The 20,773-nt window shown below is 38.8% G+C and overlaps 1 protein-coding gene across 6 annotated transcripts in view; it reads left to right on the top strand.

Annotated features, from left to right (window-relative positions):
* MACROD2 (mono-ADP ribosylhydrolase 2) overlaps positions 1-20,773 on the top strand; it is a 2,315,241-nt gene that overhangs the window by 1,188,489 nt on the left and 1,105,979 nt on the right. The gene's annotated exons all lie outside the window — the stretch shown is intronic.

Raw genomic sequence — 20,773 nt, 5'->3', positions numbered from 1 at the left:
ATCTTATTTAATTAACTGAGCTTACAAAACCAGCAACTTATTTGAAAGACAGCAAAGCTGTCCCACTCCATTTCACAGATGGATCAACTTTATATGTAAAGAGATCAAATATCTAAATGTAAAACATTAAAGTGAAAATTTGAATATTTATGTAATTCTTGGGGCAGAGGAGTACTTCTTAAGAAAAACAGATAAATAAAAGGATAAGCTATTTAAAAATTTTAAATTGTAAAGCAGAATATAACAAAATTAAAAGAAAAGGAATAAAATGGGAAAGTGTTTGCTAATATTAATAAAGAGTTAGTCCTTAGTACAGAAAAAGCTATTCAAATTTCCATTTAAAAAATCAGCAAAAAAATAAGCAAAGGACACAATAATGAATCCAAAATTGCCAAAAAATATGCTCATTTTTCTATCGTTAGACAAATAAATACAATAATATAATTAAAAAGCCTCTTGATGAAAGTGAAAGTGGAGAGTGCAAAAGTTGGCTTAAAGCTCAACATTCAGAAAATGAAGATCATGGCATCTGGTCCCATCACTTCATGGGAAATAGATGGGGAAACAGTGGAAACAGTGTCAGACTTTATTTTTCTGGGCTCCAAAATCACTACAGATGGTGACTGCAGCCATGAAATTAAAAGACGCTTACCCCTTGGAAGGAAAGTTATGACCAACCTAGATAGCATATTCAAAAGCAGAGACATTACTTTGCCAACAAAGGTTCGTCTAGTCAAGGCTATGGTTTTTCCTGTGGTCATGTATGGATGTGAGAGTTGGACTGTGAAGAAGGCTGAGCGCCAAAGACTTGATGCTTTTGAACTGTGGTGTTGGAGAAGACTCTTGAGAGTCCCTTGGACTGCAAGGAGATCCAACCAGTCCATTCTGAAGGAGATCAGCCCTGGGATTTCTTTGGAAGGAATGATGCTAAGGCTGAAACTCCAGTACTTTGGCCACCTCATGCTAAGAGTTGACTCACTGGAAAAGACTCTGATGCTGGGAGGGACTGGGGGCAGGAGGAGAAGGGGACGACAGAGGATGAGATGGCTGGATGGCATCACTGACTCGATGGACGTGAGTCTGAGTGAACTCCAGGATTTGGTGATGGACAGGGAGGCCTGGCGTGCTGTGATTCATGGGGTTGCAAAGAGTCGGACACGACTGAGTGACTGATCTGATCTGATTTTATTTGTAAACTGCAAACAGTAAAACTATGAATTTCATCCCATGATGGGTAGAATGTAGAGGTAGGGAAATGGACATTGCCATAAATTTTTTTTTGAGGCCGTATGCTGTGTTTAAAAAATTTGTAAAGCAATCAAATAATACTAATAAAATTCAACTGTGCAGGTCCCCACTAAGCACTCACATTTCAGAGAATTTATCCCACAAAATCATGTTCCAATAACATTAGGATAAAAGTACAAGGATGCCTCTTTTGGTATCTTCTATAATGGCATTGATCTGGAAATAATCTAAATATCCTTCAGTGATAAAGTGACTGAATCATTTATGGCATATCCATCCTGTGGACTATGATAAAGCTTTTTAATGCAGTGTTTTAAATTGTATCTGCTGAATTGGAAGGCTAGCCACTTAAACTGTGAGTATATCAATTCATATTGGAAAAAATTAAAGCCCTACATATATGTATATATGTACTTATAAATCCATGACAAGGAGGAAAAGTGTGATAAGATACACATAAAACAATGAACATCACTTATGTTTGGAGTCTGGCTCTGGAGGAGAGTTGATGGGGGAGATTAGTTTTTTAATTAAACATCTCATCTTGCTTTACATGTCATAATAAGCATATAATAACTTTGTAACTTAAAAATGTAATAAAGATGGAGGTCAGATCATGTTCAATCCTCAGTTTACATTCAATAGCACAGGTCTGGAAGGAGTCATGCCAAATCACTAATTTTGGAAACTCTTAGGGAGAGAGATATTAGGGAAGGAAAGAAACAAGAGCATTAGTTTTGTCTTGTACATATTTTTATCTCTGTTAATATGTATATTCTTTTCAATGACTACTAATTCATGTATTACTCTTGTGAGTTAAAAATAAATACATAACTTTACCTATGTATACCCATGAAGTATAGTAGGGTAATTTTTTCTTCCTCCTATTGGTAGTCAACAATTATTGGAACATTTATTAACAAGCATAATAGTTCTAATTTGGTTGAAGAGAATAATCATATATTTATGATGTATGATTCATAATATATCACATATATTAAGATCCAGTGCCTTGCAGAGATCTGTCATTCCGTGGAAGTATTGACTTGCAGAGGTCCCAACTAGGAAATACAAAATGCAGTCCTCAGATTCTTGTGAAATTCAGCTGTATTCTCTTTTATTGCTCCTTTAAACCTTAACTCTAATCAAGGATCATTTAGAGGTTTTTTAGCTGAACGTATGGCTGAAAGAGTGTCTTTATTCCCACTGAAACAAAGGAAGGGTTTTAAAGTGAAAAATGAGCAACTGATGATTGCCTTGCCAAATGTAATTAAGAAAAATTAACAGCACTGATTGTACCGAGTTCTGGAAGTGCAATCTATCAAAGGCGGAAATACTGCTTCTTTGGGGCTAATACAGCATGTCGAGTCTTTGATTCTGTTTTTGTAATAAACTGTAATTCTTACACATAGAATAATATATGCTATGTCTGTGGCCCAAAGCAAAGAGGACTCCTTTCACCTTCCTCTCTCCTAAGTTTTCTGGGACCTTGTATTAATTGTTTCAGCCCCTATCTCCTCTGTCCCTAAGACCTACCAAGTCGATGGGTCACCCCTCTCAACTCATTACCTTCTTTTACTTCACAGTTTACTAATAACAATTTCTCAGTTTTTCCAAGTGCATCGCTACACCTGGAAAAGCTTTGTAAACTCAGAGAGGGAACCCCCAGTGGCTACATTTCACAGACATTATGAGAGAGAAGAAATATCTGAGTTGTGGGAAGTTCTCACCCTCAGGGATTTAAGACTTTTCTCTTAAATATGAACCACAAATAGCTGAAAAATTATGTAGCCATACAAAATAGCAGGGCAAGTCACTTATGACAGAGGCACGCAAGACCAGTTATCAGAGGAGTGGTTTAGACAGTGTGCACTGGGATTTTTAAAGAGAAGAAATCACCAAGGTTCAGTCTGTTGAACTGGTGTTGCAAACTAGGAGATGATGACATTTATAAATTCTCTAAGATATATGTTGACTTGACACAGTAGTACGTGCTGCTATATACATGTAAGCAAATTGCCTTTGTGCACCAGTAAGTATGAAAAGCAGGAATGAATTGCTCAATGGCGATAGCGATAATTTGGTGTTAAGGATGCTAATCAGCTTCTGTCTGCTACACACTGAATGCAAACTACCCTTGTATCCATGACACTATTGTTTGATATGGCGTATCTTTCCCATAGGTGATGATCATTTTGTTGAATATTCAAGAGACTAGCCCAGTACACTGAAATACTGTTTACCCGAGCCTTGTTTATTTCTGCTTCCCAAACTGCTTTCAAGAACAAAATATACACTCAAATCTAATTGCTTGTAATCGGCCTGTTTATGAGCTACATAGATGTGGCGCACACACATTTACGTATAGTTCTGTGAAAATTAAGTCCCTCAGGAGGAAGAAGAGCAGTAGAATTACATGCATGGATGCGACTAAAAGAGCCCAAGTTTAGAGATGAGTGGACGTGTTCAGGACAGTCACGAGTGCTCTTGGAAAGGTAGACAAATGGATTGATCTTTGAGAATCTAGAAAGAACACCGAAGATGGCCATGCATGAAAGTACAGTGAAAGTGTTATTTGCTCCGTTGTGTCTGACTCTTTGCAACCCCAAGGACTGTAGGCCGCCAGGCTCCTCTATCCATGGAATTCTCTGGGCAAGAATACTGGAGTGGGTAGCCATTCTTTTTTCTAGGGGATCTTTCCAAACCAGGGATCAAACCCAGGTTTATTGCATTGCAGGGAGATTCTTTTACCATCTGAGCCACCAGGGAAAGCAGTTGAATTAAGTGAGTTTTGGAGACAGAGTGTCCTTGGGAGCCAGAAATGAGAAGCCTAGAGAAGTAGATCTAGATTGTAGGAGATGCTTCTTGTACCTCACCCATACCCCTTTGGATTTAACATTGCCATATGAGTGGATGACTTTAATACTCCATTGTATCCATTTCTTGTCCTAAGAGCTTTCTTTCTCTGACCATTGGTGTCTGCTTAGAGCTATCATAACAGTACAGAAAGAGAATTTACAAGCACTGGCTCTCCCATCTCCTGGGTACAGCATCCTTTCAACAATGGGATATAAATGTCCCATTCCCTCCCTTCTTGAATGAAATAATAATAGATCCCGGTGACTTAGCTGAATTTCATTTCTGGGACCCCAATGCCTAAAGCCAACATATCTACAGTAATAACACTTGCTCACACACTTGTATGGCTTTCCTTCTTTCTTATTTTTTTTTTTTTTTTAGTTTTTATTTTATATTGAACTATATAGTTGATTGGCACCCCACTCCGGTACTCTTGCCTGGAAAATCCTATGGATGGAGGAGCCTGGTGTGCTGCAGTCCATGGGGTCGTGAAGAGTCGGACACAACTGAGCGACTTCACTTTCATGCATTGGAGAAGGAAATGGCAACCCATTCCAGTGTTCTTGCCTGGAGAATCCCAGGGATGGGGGAGCCTGGTGGGCTGCCATCTATGGGGTCGCACAGAGTCGGACACGACTGAAGTGACTTAGCAGCAGCAGCAGCATATAGTTGATTAACAATGTTGTATTAGTTTCAGGTCCACAGCATAGTATTCAATTAAATATGCATCTATTCTTTTTCAAGTCCTTTTCCCATTTAGTTTATTACAGAATATTGGGCAGAGTTCCCTGTGCTATACAGTAGGACATTGTTAGTTATTCATTTTAAATATAGCAATGTGTACATGTCAATCCCCAAATGATTTTCTCTCCCTTAACTAAGTCTCTAAAAAATAATTTAGGAAACATTGTTATTTAGTGATTTTCTGGTTTAGTACTTCATGACAGAGAGAGAAACATAATGGGCATAATTTTTAAAAATAAGCTTTTGAAATGGAAAGTCTTAAGCCAAAATCAAGTGTTAGCTATGATAATGGGAACCCAGGTCACTGAGCGATGCAGTGCCCGTTTCATTATAGCAGGTGGTCTCCTACTCCAGTAGTTCTTTTTGGAATTAGGTGGTCTTTTCCAAAGAGTGCTTGTGTTATGTGTTGAAATAATGAAAACGCTGCTGAAACACAATATGCATTTTTTAATCTAGTAATAAAGAAAGTAATATGGCTGAATAATGTCTGGCTAGATTAGCTTTGACACCGTATTTGCTTTGTGTCCAACTTTATCTGGCAATGCATTATTCACTAGTACTATATGCAGTGCTTTATTAAGTCTTAATCAAATGCATTTTATCATAAGTGTCAATTCAATTCTTGGCCGTTGTATTTATATATTTTTAAATACTGATTTCTTTGTGATGAATGATAAATACTTGGGCTGGAAAAGCATATCATGTTTCTGGGGCTTGGGAATGAGGTCTCTGTGTCAGCACAAGCTGGTTTTACATCTACACTAAAATCATCTGCAAACAGAGAATTTTTGGGGATTGCAAATGGCTACACACATTTTACAATATAATTAATTAATAATGAGCTGTGTATCTTGTAAACACAACTGGATCTTAGAAAGCTTCTTAGGTTTCCTTGGTCTTCTATTAAGAGAAAAAAAATAAATGCTGACAAAATAAACTATTATACTGTCTTAAGATCCTAGACTTACTATTCTGATAATATTGGACAAATTTAGTCTTTTTACATATTGCCAAAATCCAACTTCATGTTGCTTGATAGTCTCATTCTTCTATCAAAACAGCATTTGTGGGTTTATAGGCCTTCTTGTATTTGGAGAGAGAAATATCAGTATTATAATCCAAAATATCAGTTGGAGAAATCTATTTATCTTATCAATAAATATATATTTAAAACTAAAGTTCATAATTTTGGATTAAAAAATGATCACATTTAAAGAGGTATAGGACTTTAAATATTATATGAATCTGGGTTGCTGTCTCTCTAAGTGCTAAGTGGAGATGGAGTTTTAATGGCATTGGTCTCCACACATTAGTATGGCATTAGCCCTTGCATAAATACCACTAGTTGCATGCTTTTATCTACAGAAATAATACTTAGACAAATAAGTGTATAATTAGTGCTTACATGTGAAGTACTATGAATGCATTAGAGGCTTCTTTTACATAATACAGCATACCCCACCCAGGCATATACATGATAATTATTTGTAAGGACAGAGCCAAAATAAAACTTTCAACAGTCTCTCAAAATAGCCCCCCCTGAAAGATTATTGATTTTATTTATGTGTAATTTTATTTTAGGAAACAATGATATGTGAACACCATTTGTTAAAGTGTATATCTGGAAATCTTAAGATTTAGAAAGCTCAAGAATCCTAGAGGCTTCTATGCAGAGAGAATTAAGAGGTTCTGTTTTTTAACAATATTTTCTGGAAGCCATTAACAGTTGGTGGGTATGGATCTTTCCATTCTCCTCTTGAGAAATTTTTCATACTTCACTTTCGTCTTTTCCTTCTCTCTTGCTTCTTTTCCTCAGTGAATAATTATTCTCACTTTGTTATTGCACTGGAGTTTCTTGTTTGTTTGCTTTTCCCTTTTATTGTTTTATTTATTTATTTTTTGACTGTCTTGTCCCAAACAATGTCTCAAGTCACAGCTAAGGCTTGATCAGTTAAGAGAAAATTATAGTAGCTTTTTAGATTTGTCTTGATGAGTTAATCTATGTTTCAGCTTTTAACGTCAGAATTTATGAAGTCAGAAAAGCTGCTTCAGGAACTTGGGGGAATGCAGGATTAAATTAACATGAATGGTTTCCTTTATTAGAGAAATTCTCAGAACCTTTAACATTCGACTATGGGTTATAAACTTCTGAGAGGATGATTTGGATAGAATGTTTCCGCCTCATTTACCCCCAGAAAGCCCCTGGTGTGGAGGTTGGGAGCAATAGCAAACATGTATAGTATTTAGTATGTGTCAGACAGTGTTCTGAGCGCTTTACCTTGTGAGGAGAAAGCGAATCTTTCCAGATGTAGAGGATGTGGACACTGAGGCACAGAGTTTCAGCGCCTTGCCCTCTGTCAACAGACAGTAAAAAGCAGGGGCAGGGATCTGAACCCAGGCAGCTTATCACTGAACCGTGCACTTATTTATTAGTGTCCATTAATGGGTTTGTTCACTGGCCAAGCTAATCTGTTGAGCATTTAGTTGGCTGATATTATGTAGGTCAAAATGAATTTACCTTCATTCTTCATGCAGCTATAGCCATACCGAAGAAATCATTTCCACTGTACTTTAACCTCCAGCTGAAGTGTCAATCAGATCTGATGCTGTCTTTGACCTCTCTTGTTTTCCTTCTGTGTCCAAATAACTTTAATGAACACAGAGCTTTATCAGTTATAATAATAATATCTTGACACATTTGTGACTTACACTGCATATTTTTAATACAGAAAAACTATTCCTAACATGATATGTTTCTTACCAGTAATTTATCATTATATTGATGGGCCACTGTATGGACATGAGAGTTGGACTGTGAAGAAGGCTGAGCGCTGAAGAATTGATGCTTTTGAACTGTGGTGTTGGAGAAGACTCGAGAGTCCCCTGGACTGCAAGGGGATCCAACCAGTCCATTGTGAAGGAGATCAGCCCTGGGTGTTCTTTGGAAGGAATGATGCTAAAGCCGAAACTCCAGTACTTTGGCCACCTCATGCGAAGAGGTGACTCATTGGAAAAGACTCTGATGCTGGGAGGGATTGGGGGCAGGAGGAGAAGGGGACGACAGAGGATGAGATGGCTGGATGGCATCACTGACTCGATGGATGTGAGTCTGAGTGAACTCCGGGAGTTGGTGATGGACAGGGAGGCCTGGCGTGCTGTGATTCATGGGGTCGCAAAGAGTCAGACACGACTGAGCGACTGAACTGAACTGAAGTGAATCATAAGCATGTATCTCTAGTGAGTCTCTGGGTAAAAGATTCAAACAAGTTAGAAAAAAGTTGCATGAAAAAAAAGACAAAGTTCTCCTTAAAATGATTTTTATACTTAAATATGTCAGGCCAATTTTTAGTCTGTGTCAAATTTTTAGATTGAAGTTAAGTGTTAACCATTTAAAAAACAAATTTGAATCTCACATATTGACATGTATAGATAGATATTCATTTTAACTACATAACTACTTTACTTTGGAGGTGGTTTTGTTTTTGTTTGTGTTTTTGGTATGGCCTAAATACGTCTGCTGCTGCTACTGCTGCTAAGTCACTTCAGTCATGTCCGATTCTGTGCGACCCCATAGACGGCAGCCCACCAATACAGTCTATAGAGTAGCAAAGAGTCGGACATTACTGAAGCAGCTTAGCATGCATGCCTGTACAAATTTAAATTATTTGGACAAAACCCCCCAGATTTGGATAAAGGCCATCTTTTTTAGGCTGTACTGTTATTGTCAATGCTTTTGTTTTAAACAGTCTCTTTTCTTTGTTTCTTAAAACAACAACAAAATTAAAAACACATAAATGTTTTAAGATGCTGTTTACAAGCATTAAGTGTGCCCCTGCGTGTAAGGTATTGATAATGGTATTTATGAAATTATTGCAGGAACACTGTGAGTGTGATGATAGATCTACTACAGGAAAGGTTGTGGTGTGGAAGGGGGCAATCCTGGTGAGAGCACAGTTCTTTTGCTGAATTTGTGTGTGACCCGAGTCATTCAGGTCACTGGATCTCAGTTTATTCATCTGTAAAATGGGACCATGGGATTTGATCCCTGTTGTATCTTTTCCCATTAATCTCTCATGAATCAGTTTAAGAAGTTACCTTGAATCCGTCTTTTCTGCTCATGCTTACAACAGATATTTCCAGCTTCTTTGCTTTCATTTTGTGTGTGTGTGTGTGTGTGTGTGTGTGTGTATGTGTCTGCATCAGAAAGAGAAAGTAAGATTAAAATAGATTTAAAAAACAATCAAAATTGTGAGAGTTCAGCACAGATTGACTAAAAGAAGGTCTTGCTTGCTTGCTTGCTAAATCACTTCAGTCGTGTCCGACTCCTAGCGACCCCATGGACTACAGCCCACCAGGCTCCTCCATCCATGGGATTTTCTAGGCAACAGTACTTGAGTGGGGTGCCATTGCCTTCTCCGAAAAGAAGGTCTACTATCACTAAAACCCTCAGCCAATATATCAGTGAATCTGGGATGAACCAACAAATGAATGTCTTTTCTATCAGGCAGACACATTTTTGAAGAATTAACTCTCTGTGTACATACAGTAATGGAACTATAAATCTAAATACAATTAAAGTTCTGGAAAAATGAGAAGACAATAAGTCACTCATAAGAGTTTGCCAGCGGCAGCTGCTCTCACATCGCCTTCTCCCCACGTGCTAGAGTCTGATTTGATTTCCAGCTTTCCACCCCTCCTCAAGGTGCAATCATCGGTCCTCTTGTGGTGTATTATAGGATCCTGGGTATGTTAAGGAGTAGAGAACGTGTCTGCGTTCCCTTTGCCAAATGGGTTTTGCTACATAGAGTTCATAAATGACCAATAAGAATTTACTGTCTAGTTTTACTTTTCTCTTGGGATACTATAATTATTTTTAACTATTAGCCATAAATCCCTCACTATTTCCTTAAAGTATTCAGTTGCTTTTTGTGAAACTCAATTGTATGCCAAGAATCACTTTGATTCTTGACGTGGAGACCATAGACCAATTATATATCAATATGGAAAAACAATACACAAAATGTGGCTTTGGCATGGCCCAAAATGTGGTATCCTGAATTTTCATAATTTTTTCTGTGTGTCATTAAGTATGAATAATAATAGGAAAAGATGAGTATCTTCACACAAAATGTAATGCTTATATTAACATCTGTCAGCTATTTTGTGAGACGATTGCCAAAATATAACATTTATCTTGGCATTTAGTTCCATTTTGCCTTTTGTGAGTTTCTTCTATTTTATTGCCATTAACATAGCATAACAGATGTCTTTCAGATGTGAAAAATCAATTATTTCCAAAACGTCCCAGTAGTTATTAGGGCAGATTAATGCAAGGTGCTCTAAGAGTAATATCCAAATAAAATGTCATAATTGAACAATACAATTTGCCACAGAAACACGATTGACTTGATCTTGGTAACTTTTTGAGAGACAGGGCAGGAGAATTGATGTATTCAACAAAGGAAAACATACAGGATCACTTTTTGTTGACATCTGGCAGGTGCTTTGGTGATGTTATTTTCAGAGAGATGATCAAGCTGCTATAAGTCAGAGCAAGACTGAAACTTTTTCCACTTTATTTCTATCTATTGGTACAAATGCATAGCTAGTTTCTAATGAGGATGAATTTAAACTAAGCTTAAGAAGGGACATTTCAATACCAAGAGGTCTCTGTAGGAGAATGTTGATTATGAAAACTTGGGTGTTATAGACTTTGGCATTTAGCAAACTCATAGTAAGTCATTATGAAAGATTATTTATGCTCTAGAATTTTGAGTTCCAGGGCCTCAAAATACTTGAGAGAATGCTGACAAATACATTTAAATACTGTTAGGTAATGGAACCTGCATGTGCCTGCGACCTAGGCATAGAGAGATGTGGATCTAGTTTTGTGGGCATTAGGCCTACACAGTAAATAGGACTCCATACTTAGAAGGAACCCACATTACATGCTTGCTTTGATGCTCTGTTCCCATCATTTTGAAATTTTTAATAGTTTTTGAAAGGGGTCCTGCATTTCTCTTCATAATAGTTCCCACACATTTGGGGGATCCCCAGTGGAGCTGTCCCCTGGAGAAGGGATGGACTACCCACTCAGTCTTCTTGGGCTCCCTGGTGGCTCAGATGGTAAATAATCCACCTGCAATGCAGGAGACCTGGGCTCAGTCTCTAGGTTGGGAAGATCCCCAGGAGAAGGGAATGGTTACCCACTCCAGTATTCTTGCCTGGAGAATTCCATGGACAGAAGAACCTTGCAGGCTGCAGTCCATGGGGTCACAAAGGGTCGGACAGGGCTGAGCGACTCACTTTCATGGGGGGAGTTGCAAAGGAAGGATAAGACTCCATGATGATTCCAAGTCTTCTCACCTGGATTTGGGAGATGACTCTTTAACTGCTTTCCTCCTGACAAGTGTTCCTTTATTGCAATCTCTCTTGCTCTACTCTGTCTTTATTCTGATCTGGAAGACAGACCCTCTGCAAATGCTAAGTCCTCTGTAAAGGCTTAAAGTGTCCTCCATGTTTGACTTCAGGTTGTTCTAGAAATGGCTAAACATCTGCGTTGTTGGATGTCTAGGCCATGACTCACTTTCCTACTGAGTCATTCACTCCTTCAGCTCTGACACTATGCTGGGTACCAGGCTTCATGCTGTGGATAGAGTGGTGAATACAGAGACTTGGTTCCTGTTGTTCTAATCTTAACAGTTTAGAAGGGTAGATGGTCAAGCCAAGGGCCAAATGAGAGAAACTATGATGGTGGTAGACAGGCCCACAGGAACAAGAGGAGGAACACCTAAGCCAGTGACGTCTAAACAGAGACCCAGGTGTGGATACATATTTTTGTGCACATGGAGGGGAAACCAGAGAATGTTCTAGAAAGAGAATAGCTTGGACCAAAGCCTGGAAGTGAAAGACTGCCATCTTCAGGAGAATTTTTCCCATGGAAAATCACACTGACTCTATTCAAAGTAGGTATCAGAAGAAATTCTTTTCAGGGGATTACAAGTTTGTTCGTACTAGGTCTTTGGAAGATAATGGTTTTGACTGAGAGGTCAACAAAGAAGGGTCAGCCCCTCTACTTTGACCAGATTTTTAATTCACAAGGTCCATTTAATATATGTCTGAACCAGATCAGGTTTTAATATGTGATGTCCATGAACACATTGAAGATTCCAATTTAGTGCTTAGAAGCCAAAAAAAAAAGTTGTTGACTAGGGGAAGAAAGGTTATATAAATTGGTAATCAAAGTTGAATATTATTATAAACTAAATGCTTGTGTCCCTGCTCCCGGGTTCATATATTTAAGTCCTAACTCCCAGTAGATTGGGTCTTTAGGAGGTAATTAGCCTTAGATAAAGTCCAAGTTAGGACCTCTATGATGGAATTAATGTTCTTATCCAAAACAAAGAGAATTATCTCTGTCCATGTGCCCATACGAAGAAAAGGCTTGTGAGCACAAAGCAGGAGGAATGTGGAAATGCACAAGATTTCATTGTGAATGAAATCTTTGGTGGAAGAAGGCCCCCACAAAAATTCATATCTGCCTGCCCCTTGATCTTGGACTTCCCAGCCTTCAAAACTTTGAGAAATAAACATGTATTGTTTAAGCCACCCAGTCTATGGAATTTTGATACAGCCACCTAAGAAGACTAACGCATTAACCATTATGTAATAAGTGTCCTAAGAGTCGCCAACATTCAGGAAGATCCAGAGCTTCGTTTTGACCACATTGTATGTGAGAAATAGGAGATAAACCTGTACAGTGGAGGGCATCACATAAGCCAAGCAGTACAGGTAACCAACCCAGAATACCACGCGGGCAGAAAGCGATCGTTTCAGCTGCCACCCCTCACCTACCAGATGTTTTCCCAAGAGTTTATCAACAGAAGAAGAGAGAAGCATGTGATCGACTGTGTTTTTTGGACCTTTACTTAGTAGGTGGGTGAGCATTAGCAATATTACAACTGAGATCTTCCAGGAAATTAATCTGCCTAGAATCGTCCGTAGATCAGAGCCCTGTGGAAGCAGGTGATGACTCACTTGGGATGGTATGAATTCTAGAACTGTTTCTGCCATATCTATTCCCAGTTAAAATGTAGAGAAGAAAATCACAAAATGGGAACTGACTTTCCCTTAAGCCTCAAACAATGTTATTTGGCTTTATATAATACTTGAGAAGGGAAAAAAATAGAGTGAAGGAAAAGAACCATTGAAAAAGATTCTCCACGGGTGAGCAGGGGGAAAAGTGACTTATTACCTGGCTTTGCCCATAAAAGTTTTCTCTTTTCCCTTTTAAAATATGAGAGTTTGATGTCTGTGGTACTGCTATTACTTTTTCCTTTGTAAATGAACTGATGGGAAGGATGTATCATCTGATAGTGACCTTCCACATGTACACAGGCATAAGGTTGATAAAATGTTGAATTTAAAAACATGCCCAAAGAAATGGTGAAATGGATGTATCTAATCTTTTTGTACTCTGTTTTTATCACCTCATGTAGTCTGCACACACGCAGACTAAGACCTTTCTGTTCCGATTGTGGAAATAAGGCCTTTCACATATTGAAATGATTCCATTGCCTCTGTGAACCTCGGTAGTGACCTTACAAAGGTTAGCTTAATTCATTTGCAGAGCCCTCCATTTTTTATTTATTTGAATCAAGAGAAGTCAACATGTTATGGAAGAATGCAGAAATCCCTTCCTCTCCATTTTTAATGTGATGCAATATGAAAAATATAGATCATGTGAGTATTGCTTACGGGATAGGCCAGCACAGACAACCCAGGTGTTTGTTTTAAATAAATAAAAATTCTGGAGTAATTGATGACAATGAGACATGTTGCTTTTCTCTGAAATTTAAGATTCAGTGATTGGAAGCTATTTATGTACCCAGAATCAGTGAGGAATCCCCAACTTTCTGGATTTTTAAATGTAAGCACATTTTGTCCCATTCATATTTAAGAATATTTCAGAATATGATGGTAGACTCTGGTTCTAGCTTTGATTGGGGTAATTTGTAACCTTCAAAAATATAGATTTTTTTCTAAACGGTCTATTCAACATTATATTATTTAAGATATTGATTATTTGACATGAGATTTATCACTCTTTACTTTTTCCTGCTAAAATCACTTTGTGTATTCATTTATTTTCTCATTTAATCAACTTGTATTTACTAACTGCTGAATCTGTTAGGATGTTTCCTTGAAAATAATGAAGAGTCTTATCAAAAGTGGCTAAACAATAAAGGTCATAAACAAAAATGAAAAACCTGGATCGTAAAGGAAATTTTGTAAATTTAACTATGAAAAGTGAAAGTGTTAGTCACTCAGTTGTTTCTGACTCTTTGCAACTCCATGGACTGTAGCCCTCAAGGCACCTCTGTCCATGGGACTTCCCTTTCAAGAATACTAGAGTGGGTAGCCATTCCCTTCTCCAGGGAATCTTCTAACCCAGAGATCGAACCTGGGTCTCTTGCATTGCAGGCAAATTCTTTACAATCTCAGCCACCAAGAAAGCCCTAAATTTAACTATACTAACATGAAAACTTCTATGAACCAAAAGATACCATAAAAAAGTTAAGCCATGGATAGGTAGAAGATATTTACAATTCATGAACAGGCAATATTCAGAATATATAAAGAACACAATAAAAATATCAATTAAAAAGACAAACAACAGAAAAATAAAGGAAGAATACAAATAGAGCAATAATAAAAGAAAAAGCCTAACAGCCCACAAATATAGGAAGAAATGTTCAGACTCATTAGTAAACAGAAAAGGGTAAATTAAAAGCAGAATGAGATATCATTTCACATAAAAACCTGACCATACAAAATATTGGCAAGCATGTGAAAAAATAAGTATTCTCATACCATTGGGAAGAGTTTAATTAGCACAATTTTTTAAGAGAATAATTTGATAATGTCTAGTAAACCTGATGGTGTACCAATCCTTTAAGTGAACAATTGCATTTCTGGATATCTATACTAATCTTGTAACTTTGAGGCCTGATATATCAATCAGTCATGAAATCAATAGAATAGAAAAGAAATGGAAAGAAAGACTCAGAGTAAATCACAGGTAGTAAGAATAAGCTATAAAAGTTTAAAATACACAAAAGAACATTATATTTTATTTTAGTATAAATACATATGTACTAAAATAAATACTGATGCATGAGAATAATAAACACAAAATGTTGGGTAGACTGAAAGACAGGAAAAGGGTTGAGAAGGACTGCACAGACCTTTAATGTTTCATTTCAGAAAAATAAATTTTTCTGTTATGTAACAGAAAGTCTAGAGGCACAACAACTTCACAGAAGACCCAGGTTCATTCCTGCTCTTCATTCTGCTTGTCTCAATGTGTGTTCTTCACATTCACATGTACGGTTCAGGCATCACATGTATTCTTACTAAGTCCAGGGGCAGGGAAAGGACCATTTCTTCTACATGTGGGTCTTTTTAAAAAAGTGAGTTATGTCTTAGAAGCATCCCATCCCCAACCCCCAGGAGATTGACTGGACCCACATGACATGCCTGTCCCTACACCAGACAGTGACAAGGGCAATGGGACCAATATGACTAGGTATTTCCACTCAGGATTTGTACAAGGCGCTGTGGCTTGGCGGTAAAGAATCTGCCTGCAATGCAGGAGCTACAGGAAACACAGGTTCAATCCCTGGGTCAGGAAGATCCCCTGGAGAAGGGCATGGCAACCCACTCCAGTATTCTTGCCTGGAGAATCCCATGGACAGGGGAGCCTGGTGCGTTACAGTCCATGGGGTCGCGAAGAGTTGGCCATGCCTGAAACGACTTAGCAGGCACGCAGGCACGCACGTGGGGAGGAGAGGAGGCCACTGAACAAAATGCAGTTCTACCAGTAAGAACGAGCTTACTGTTGGGCTAGTAGTGTTAGCTATGGATATATATGCCCTAGGGACACAAAGGTGAATATTGATAGGATCCTCAGGGAGTTTCAGTCGAATTTAAATTCTAGTGGAGAAGACTGACAATAAAGTGCAAATTAATAAGATAGTTTCAGATAGAGGTAAATCCATGAAGAAAGAAAACACTGGGGTTTATGGGAAAGCAATTAGAGGGTGACATGGAAGACTTCTCTGAGGGGGTGACATTTGAGCCAAGACCAGAATTGCCTGAAGAAACCAGCCATGAGCGGATTGGAAGAAAGACAATGCAGAGAGAGGGAACAGCTGCGTTAGAGGAGAGGAGGGAGTCTCTGCACCCGGACGGGGAGAGCCGTGGAGAGGGTGCCCGAGGCGAAGTGAGAGCTCTGCCAGCGGCAGACCAGGCAAGCAGTCTTTGAGGACAGGCAAGGGTTTTGCATAGTTTGTAGAGGGTAATGTGAAGCCGCAGGAAGCTTATCATCAGGACTGACGTGGTCTGATGAGTTGACATCTAAAAGCTGTCAACTGCAAAAGCCCAGGCAAGCTGTGATGATGTCCTGGATGATGACTGAAGCATTGCTCACCTAAGATGATGAAGGGAAAGCAGGAGCCAGGAGAAGCCCAAGGAAGGGTTATAACTAGGTAACGTTGTGACGTGTTGGCTCCTGGGACTACAGCTGAAACTTACAAGGAGACAACATCAAGCTGTGAGGAGGGCCTTCTAAAGAAGACACAGTGTGTTGGGAGGACGCCTGCATTTCCAGAGTTTAGAAAGGCTGTGTCAGTACCCTGACACCTTGGCAAACGTCCACAGACAGAAGAGTTGTCTCTGCTCAGTGTCCAGGATCCAGCATCACAGGTCGTGCTTCTGGCTGTGAGATGGGAAGTGCTTTAATGTATACGTGCTCAGCATGATCTTCCAGAAACTCAGAAACCAGCGAGGGACAGAGCCATTGAGGACTGCCAAGAGATGAGTTTGAACCACAGGTCCAGGAAAACTACTGTATTTAAATAGGCGAGTGTTTGCGAATTCAGTGGGTGATCTGAATGGAATGAGCTCATTCCTGCTTCTCCTGGTTCACTAAAACAGTCTAGGCATCTTCTGGACCTCACTCTTCATGAGCCTGTATTGCCTCCTGGGGGCGCTTTACTAACCTGCAGGGCGGGGCATTTTATGTTCCTGCTAATATGCTCTAATTGCCTCCAATAGCAGCCCCCATCTTAAATATGGGATTTAGACTATTAATTTTATATGGTATCTTTAAAAAGCAATTCCAACAAACAGATATTAGCCATTAAAACAACTTGTTCATTAGTAAATAGAGCCATTTAAAGCTGCATGTTAATTTCTATGTCTAAAAATGAAAGTGCACGGTTTTGTTTTGTTTTTAAAAGACCCCCCCAAAAGGGCATACATACTATTTCTTTCCTTCTTTATCCATAAATTTTTACCAATATTATATATGTTGATCTGAATGCTGAGTATTGGTAAAAGTAAGGTGAATAGGCAAAGTAAACTGGAAAAGGCATGCAACGTACATGTATGTTTATTTTCTTAAACTTTTTATTTTGTATTGGAATATAGCCTGTTAACAGTGTTGTGACAGTTTCAGGTGGACAACAAAGGGACTCAGCCACACACACACACGTATCCCTTCTCTCCTAAGCTTCCCTCCCATACAGGCTTCCATATAACATTGAGCAGGGTTCCCTGTGCTATACAGTAGGTCCTTGTTGATTATCTATTTTAAATCTAGCAATGTGTACACATTAATTCCATACTTCCTAACTATCCCCTTTCTTTCTTTCTTTTTTTTTTTCAGTAGTTAAGTGATAGGAACACAACTGAAATCAGAAAGGTACTTTATTTGTACATAAATAGAAGATCAGGGTTCCTGATTGCAGGAACCTGGATGCAGGAACTCAATTGTTATATATCCATGGCATAGTTTATCTTTCCAACACAGCGTCTCTTCCTTGTCTTGGCTCCATTTGTATGGTTGTCTCCTATGATAGCAAGATGATGATAGCAACACTAGCCTTATGGTTGCTCAGGTTCAAATCTCTATGTTCAACAGTTGGGGCAAAATCTCCTGACCTATTCTTGCTGCTGATTGTATCCACTCCTTGAACATCCTTTATGTTAAGGGGAACAAAGTGCCCTGATACGATCATATTCCCTCCACCTCTTGAAGAATGGATTGAATCCACCCTATCCAAATACATCGCCGAGAAGAGGGCAGGGCTGGCTTCCCAGAAGGAAAGTGGTGTGCTAAAACCAAAACAAAAGGGGACTGCAGGCTGGGGCACCAGGGAACATTGGCCCATTGCCCTGTTTCAGGCCCTAACAGTATGAGAGGCAGGGATCTTGTCATTATGAGTTTCTAATAATTTGTCAGTAAAAGCTTCCCAGTTACACCTTCTTTTTCTCTAAGACAATGCATTATTCAGGGGACTTCTCTGTTGTTTGTTTCTGAACTTCAGACACTAAAGATAGCCCCAGACTCCAAGAAGGAAGAAAAATTTTCCCTATTCTGTGCCAGGTGCTTGATATATACCATCTCATCAACGACTTATGGATATTTAATTGTTAGCCCTATTTTTAAATGAAGATGCAGCCTCAGGTTAAGGAACTTCTTTATGTTCATGTAACAGAAGTGTTGTGAAACATGTAACAGAGTACATCATCCAAGATGATGGGCTGGATGAAGCACAATCTAGAATCAAGATTGTCAGGACAAATATCAATAACCTCAGATGCACAGATGACAGACACCACCATTATGACAGAAAGCAAAGAGGAACTAAAGAGAATCTTGATGAAAGTGATAGAGGAGACTAAGAAACCTGGCTTAAAACTCAACATTCAACAACAAAATTCTGTAAAGCAATTATCCTTCAATAAAAAGACAAAAAACAAACAAACAAAAAACTCAGCATTCAGAAAATAAAGATCATAGCATTCGGTCCCACCATTTCATGGCAAATAGATGGGGAAACAATGACAGACTTTATTTTCTTGGGCTCCAAAATCACTTCAGATGGTGACTGCAGCCATGAAAAAAGACGCTTGCTCCTTGGAGGAAAAAACTATGACAAACCTAGACAGCATATTAAAAAGCAGAGACATTACTTTGCCGACAAAGGTCCATATAGTCAAAGCTGTTTTTCCAGGAGTCATGTGTGGATGTGAGAGTTGGACCATAAAGAAGGCTGAGCACCAAAGAATTGATGTTTTTGAATTGATGTGTTGGAGAAGACTCTTGAGAGTCACTTGGACTGAAAGGAAATCAAACAAGTCAATACTAAAGGAAATTAGTCCCGAATATTTATTGGAAAGACTGATGCTGAAGCTGAAGCTTCAATATTTTGGCCACCTGATGTGAAGAGCTGACTCATTGGGAAAGACCCTGATGCTGGGAAAGGTTGAAGGCAGGAGGAGAAGGGGACGACAGAGGACTTAATGGTGGGATGGCATCATCGACTCAATGGACATGAGTTTGACTAAGCTCCAGGAGATGGTAAAGGACTGGGAATTCTGGTGTGCTGAGTCTATGGGGTCTCAGAGAGTCGGACACGACTGAGTGGCTGAACAACAAGAGAAGTGCTGCAGCTCATGTTTGAAGCCAGGTCTTTCTGAGAGTAGAGTAGCAAGCGTATGCTCTAGCCAAATATAATTTAACTCTCCCACTAATTTGCTCACCAGGTCAAACAATCAGCTGTATTATTTTTCCATTTCAAAATTTCAATTTTGTGGCTTTTCCTGTACTAAGGTGTAGACTGTATATGTTATAACATGGTAAATTCTAACACTTTTTAAGGTCCTTGACAAGAAAATTCTTAAGTTTTTCTGTAAGCTTTCGTTCCCTAAATATGTAGTGAATGCCTGTTACATGTAAGGGCCAAGAGCAATGTGGTGTGAGTCGGCCCCACCATTCTGGGATGGCTTTTTAATAGTAAGAGCTCTCCCCTCTCCTGCCTCCATCAGTCCAATCCAAGCTTGAATCCTCAAAAGAAATTGTGAATGATAGAGTTCAGCAAGGCTGAATCCCTCCTCCTCGAGATCTCTTTCTCTAGAAGCCCTTCTAGCGTGGAAGGCAGTGTGAGCTGCAGCCACCCCACCGCCTTGTGGTTCTTGGGTTTGCACCATTTATGTGTCTTCCAGATAGTGCAAGTCATCTTGTTTCACTCCCATTGCACCTCCCACACGGAGCACACTCAGATACATGTTAGGTGCTCAATGAATATTTCTTTTGTTTTCTTTTGTTCATTTTTTTTTCTTCATCTGAAAACAAAAATTCATGATGATAAAATGAGGGTAAGTGAGGATAAGCACGTGATTAATATGTACTAGGTTGCGTACATGCTCAGTTGTGTCTGACTCTTGGTGACTCGTGGACTGTAGCCTGCAAGGCTTCTCTGTCCATGGAATTTTCCAGGCAAGAATACTGGAGTGGGTTTCCATTTCCTGCTCCAGGGATCTTCCTGACCCAGGGATCGAACACACATCTCCTGTGTCTCCTGCATTGGCAGGCAGAGTCTTTACCACTGATTCTTTACCATGTGAGAAGCCCAAATATGTACTAGGGACTTACGTATTATTATTGCAATATCCCTGTGAGCTAGGGAAACGGTTTTAGAGTCAATGACTGTTTCTTAATTTAAGTGTTGTATTACTGACTGGCTAGTGTGTGTGTGTGTGTGTGTGTGTGTATATATTTATATTTATATTTAAGTTTATCTTTTTTAAACTGATTAATTTTTACTGAAGTAGAATAGATTTACAATACAATGTTGTGTTAAATTCAGGTGTAAAGCAAAGTGATTCAGTTATATATATGCGTATGTGTTGATATATATATATATATATTCTTTTGTAGATTTTTTTTTCATTTTACTTTTATATAAAATATTGAGTATAGTTGCCTATACTGTACAACAACCAACAAGTAGGTCCACTTTGGTTCTCTGTTTTATATATAGTAGTGTGTATATGGTAATCCCAAACTCCTAAT

This window comes from Bos grunniens, chromosome 13, assembly GCF_055505025.1.
Source record: "Bos grunniens cultivar Pamir isolate PY7600 chromosome 13, Bosgru_T2T1.0, whole genome shotgun sequence".
Classification (NCBI taxonomy): domain Eukaryota; kingdom Metazoa; phylum Chordata; class Mammalia; order Artiodactyla; family Bovidae; genus Bos; species Bos grunniens.
Note: the sequence above shows the minus strand (reverse complement) of the source record. Positions and strands in the feature narration are given on the sequence as shown.